This window comes from Arachis duranensis, chromosome 9, assembly GCF_000817695.3.
Source record: "Arachis duranensis cultivar V14167 chromosome 9, aradu.V14167.gnm2.J7QH, whole genome shotgun sequence".
In the NCBI taxonomy this organism is placed as follows: domain Eukaryota; kingdom Viridiplantae; phylum Streptophyta; class Magnoliopsida; order Fabales; family Fabaceae; genus Arachis; species Arachis duranensis.
In genome coordinates, this window is record NC_029780.3 from 8,326,981 (window position 1) to 8,332,712 (window position 5,732).

Consider the following 5,732-nt stretch of genomic DNA (forward strand, 5'->3'; position numbering starts at 1 on the left):
TCAAGAATGAAGTCGACCTCTTATCCGACCTCTCACAAGTCTTTGACACCATAAGGCTGCATGGGATGAGACTAAATTCCGCAAAATGCGCCTTCGCGGTGGAGGCAGAAAAATTTCTAGGATTTATGCTAACACAAAGAGGGATTGAGGCCAATCCCGATAAATGTAGAGCCATCCTAGAAATGAAAAGTCCGACTTGTTTGAGAGAAGTCCAGCAGCTCAATGGCCGACTTGCAGCCCTCTCCAGATTTTTGGCAGGATCGGCACTAAAATCCCTTCCACTATTTTCCTTATTAAAAAAGGGATGCCAATTTGAATGGACTCCGGAATGCGAGGAGGCGTTCCAAGAGTTCAAAAGGTTTTTAAGCCAACCTCCTATCCTAACCCGACCAGTACCAGGGAAAGACCTCGTTCTGTACTTATCCGTAGCAAACAGGGCCGTCTCGTCAACCCTGATAAAAGAAGACGAGGTCGGACAACACCCAGTCTACTTCATCAGTAAGGCCCTACAAGGCCCTAAACTAAGGTACCACAAACTAGAAAAGTTTGCCTACTCCTTGGTAATAGCCTCGCGAAGGCTACGACCTTACTTTCAAGCTCACACAATAAAAGTCCGTACAAACCAACCCATGAAGCAAATCCTCCAAAAGACAGATGTTGCAGGGAGAATGGTTCAATGGGCAATAGAGCTCTCCGAGTTCGATTTGAGATACGAAACTCGGACAGCAATTAAAGCCCAGTGCCTCGCCGACTTCGTGGCAGAATACGCAGGGGATCAAGAGGAAAAGCCGACTACATGGGAACTCTATGTAGACGGATCCTCCAACAAAATAGGGAGCGGCGCAGGCATAATATTAGTAGATGAAAGAGGAACCCAAATAGAGGTTTCCTTAAAATTTGAATTTCCGGCTTCAAACAATCAGGCAGAATATGAAGCCTTGATAGCCGGACTAAAATTGGCAGAAGAAGTCGGTGCTACAAAAGTGATGATATACAGCGACTCACAGGTGGTGACCTCCCAAATAAGCGGAGAATATCAGGCAAAGGACCCTAATATGAAGAGGTACTTGGAAAAAACTTTGGAGCACCTTCGGCGCTTTGTAGAAACCGAGGTCAAACATATAACTCGGGATCTAAATAGTAGAGTGGATGCCCTATCCAAGTTAGCAAGTACCAAACCAGGAGGGAACAACAAAAGCCTGATTCAAGAAACCCTCCAAGAGCCCTCGATAGCAAAAACAGAAGATAAGCAAGAGGTACTCAAGGTAGTCGGTTTAAACCTCGGATGGATGAACCCCTTACTCGAATATATAAAATTCGACATCCTCCCCAAAGAGGAGAGAGAAGCTAAAAAGATTCGAAGGGAAGCACAACACTACACCTTGGTAAGAAATATCCTCTACAGAAGAGGGATATCAACACCATTGTTAAAGTGTGTACCGATCTCGAGAACCGGCGAGGTATTAGAGGAAGTACATAGTGGGATCTGCGGAAACCATCTCGGAGCAAGGTCACTCGCCAGGAAAGTAATCCGAGCAGGATTCTATTGGCCGACCTTGCAGAGAGATGCCACAGAATTTGTGAAGAAATGCCAACAATGTCAGATGCATGCAAATTTCCACGTGGCTCCCCCAGAAGAGCTCATTAGTATCACTTCTCCATGGCCTTTTGCAAAATGGGGAATGGATTTGTTAGGTCCTTTTCCCCAAGCGCCAGGACAAGTCAAATACCTGATCGTGGGAATAGATTACTTCACAAAGTGGATAGAAGCAGAACCATTAGCTACCATCACCGCTCAAAGAAGTCGCCGGTTCCTCTACAAAAAAATCATCACAAGATATGAGATACCCTATTCCATTACTACAGACAACGGAACCCAATTCACCGACGCCACTTTCAGAAGCTTAGTAGCCAGTATGAAAATTAAACATCAGTTCACCTCGGTAGAGCACCCACAAGCCAATGGGCAAGCCGAGGCAGCCAACAAAGTCATACTGACAGGGCTAAAGAGGAGATTACAAGAAGCAAAAGGAGCTTGGGCTGAAGAGCTTCCTCAAGTGCTATGGGCCTACAGGACAACCCCCCAATCCGCCACGGGAGAAACACCTTTCCGACTAGTGTATGGCGTAGAAGCCATGATACCCATAGAAATCAATGAGCAAAGCCCAAGGGTAACTCTCCATGACGAGGTCGGAAACATACGGGGCACAAAGAGGAACTCGACTTGCTCCCCGAAGTCCGAGAGGATGCCCAGATAAGAGAAGCGGCATTAAAACAAAGGATGACTACAAGGTACAACAAAAAAGTCATTCGAAGAACATTTGTCCCGGATGACTTGGTCTTAATCAGAAGCGACATTGGAGTCAACAAATCAGGAGAAGGAAAGCTCGCCGCAAACTGGAAGGGACCATACAAAATCAATGAAGTTTTAGGAAAAGGTTATTACAAAGTAACCGACCTGAACGGCACTGAGTTACCAAGATCGTGGCATGCTTGTAATATGAAAAGGTACTACAGTTAAAGCGAACTCTACTCCCTGATGTACTCTTTTCCCAACTTCACGATTTTTTCCCAAAAATCAAAGGGTTTTTTCTGAAGAAGGGTATTTAACGAGGCATCACAGTAGAGACTAAGGGGGAATAGATTATTAAAAACCCTTAGTAGCAGTAAGGTACCTTCCCAAATAAATAAAGATCTTTTGCAATATCTCTTATAAATTCCTTCTCGTCTGTTTTTTCTTTCTACGAAACGCGCCGACTTAAGCTCGACAAAACGTGAAAATCCCATGAACTGACCTATATGGTCATCAGGATAAAACGACGAGGTACAAGTCGGCGTAAAGAGGTTATATAAGCCGATGTAGATAAACTCGGAAACAACCCGACTCATAAGTCGGGACGAAACTCCGAGTAGGAAAGCTCGAAAACACTTCGACTCGAAAGTCGGAATGACGAACCGAGCAAGAAAAAACGCATCGCAAAAATAACCTAAAGTTATAAAAACCCAATAAAACATGGTTGGGCGTAAGGAATAACAAAAAGAGATCGAAAAACCTAGGAAAAAGTTTAAAGGCTGCCTAAAAGTCCTTAAACAAAAAGGTTCGGAAAAACAGACGAACCAATGGGAAAGGTTCTCAGAAAAGATCAAGAGGATTTTGAAAAATCAAAATTAGAAAAGCATACACACATAAGGTAACTTAAACCCTTATCCAAAAAAGGGTATTTATTTTGTTAATTTAAAAAACCCTTATTCAAAAAGGGCATTTGCTGAAATATTTTGTTTGCGGTCTTAAAAGACCAAAATCGTTCAAACCTCACCAAACAACATATAAAGAGTTTAAAAAAGGGGGACTCACAGGCCGAGCCCCCATATAGCCATAAAAAATTATTTTTGCAGAAGAGTAGATGGGTCACCACTACCAGAGTCAGGAGGAGCGCCACCAGGACCGGGGAGAGAGGCATCCACAGGAGAGGAAGAGGAAGTCGGAGGAATAACGGAAGAACTCGGAGCGTCCGCAGAACGAGGAGGGGACTCAATGATCCTCTGCCCCCGAGTCTTCAATTCTGACTTGGAAACAACCACGGGGACAGGAGGATCCACGATGGCGCCATCAATTACCACCTTATCAGGATGTAAAGGAGAAAGATCTAAGTCGGGAGCGATAACTCTGACTTGCTCCAGGAAAATCCTCCAAGACTCCTCGGCACCGTCAGCGATAGAGTCCTCCAAATCGGCGTACGCATTCCGAGAATTCATCAAATCATTCTTCACAGACACAAGATCTTGAAACAAACTCTGATAACTCTCCTGTGCTGTCTTCCTCAAACTTGCCTCCATATTGCATTGAGCTCGCAGCTTGCTCTCCTTCTCCCGAAGGCTATCTCTCTCCGCCCTCAGTTTAGCTACCTCCTCCTTCAACTCCCTCTCATGACCCTGGTAAGCAAGAAGCGCTCCCTCTCATGATCCTGGTAAGCAAGAAGCCTCCCCTCCAACTCCTCAACCTTCGAGGTTACCCCCAAAGAGCTGAGGGGAGTCTTCTCAAAGATATCCAAAAGCTTGCCACAAACACCCGCCGCCCGAAAACTCTCCTCAGCCAGGATGGTGAGGTGGTTTCGAACAGAAACATCATCCATGCTTATATGAGGATAGATGTTCTTTCGGACGAATGCAAGAGCATCCGCCTTAACCCCACCATCAAAAGAAGAGCCAGACTCTAAAGTCTTACGCTTCTTCTTCTCTGGCTCAGGAAGAAGTCGGGCAGAAGAAAGTGGTCGGGTCAAGCTGGAAGAAGAAATCACAATGGGCTGAGAGGGAGTCCCCACGTTCTGAGAAGGAGGAGGAGGAGGAGGAGGAGGACGAGAGACGATAGGAGGAAGAAGAGGAGAGACGATTGCCCTGGCACCACCGGCCCTGGCCCGAGACTTCGCCTTAGCCTCCTGAACTCTCTGGTAAGATTCCTGAGCATTCTTCCTGGCCATATCTGCAAAAGAAATAATTAGCGAAATTTACAAGTCGGCAAACCTCAAGTCGACAGAAGCAAGTCGGAAATAGGAAATGCATTTACTACCTAGTTGCGACCGAACAAAGGTCGGCGTCCCCTGGAGGAATTTCCTAGTGTCCAAGTATGGGGCCCTCCCCCACGCTTCTCGGAAAAACCCCACAATGGCCGCCTCCACCTCGTCCAGGTCATCTAGACCATACTTTTCACAAGGGGAGGCCTCCAACCAATAAAGGGGAAAGCGAGGGGAAGAATGCTCATCCAGGAAAAAGGGGTGGTGACCCTCTACAGCTTGTACTTTGAAAAAATAATTTTTGAAGTCATGGAAGGATTCGTCAAAAAGGGTAAAAATCCTCCGACCTTGTATGGCTCGGAAGGATACCCATTGCTGTTTGTTGTTTAGCTCACTAAAGGGCTTAGTCATATGAAAAAGAAAAAAGAAAATCCTCAAAGAGGTCGGAAAGTCCAAAGCGTGACTAACAAACTGATAAATCTTCAGAAAACCCCAAGAATTGGGGTGAAGTTGAGTAGGGGCAACTCGACAGTGGTGCAAAATAGATATTTCAAAATCCGAAAAAGGAAGAAAAACACCCAAACGGGTGATCATACATTCATACATAAAGAAAAAATGAGGGGCCGCCTCATTGGCCCTCCCAAAACAAACCTAGTCTTCCGGACCCGGGGTTATCAACTCATATTTTGGCTCGTCCTCCTCCGAAGTACAAAGCCTATGGTGAGTACGAAGATGAGTAATAAACTCAGCATCGACCAAGGGTTCCTCCCCAAGGACCGTGACATCAACCCACTGAGAAAGAACATTCACAGAAGCCATTTTCTTTTATGAAAGGTGACAGAAACCTACAAAAAGGAAAAAGAAAAGAAAAATAAAAAAACACGGTCCCTAAAGAAGGGGGATATGAAGCCAAAATCTACAGACCAACCTATCTACCCACAAAACAAAAGCATGCAAACACAAGGCATGACGTAAAAGAAGCAAAGCTAACCTTTATCCGAAAAGTGAAGGTTGGAAGAAGCAGAAGTCTCCAAGCGCAAGAATGCAGCACGAACAAGGAAAGAAGAAGTTTGAAAGATTGCGGAAACGGAAAAATGAAAGAGAGGGAAAGTATTTATAAACACGCTAAGGGGCATAATGGTAAAAGCGGAGCAGTCATTAATGAGAGTGCACCGTTACCAAAGCCATCAATCCCTAAGCACATCCCTAACGGACACGACG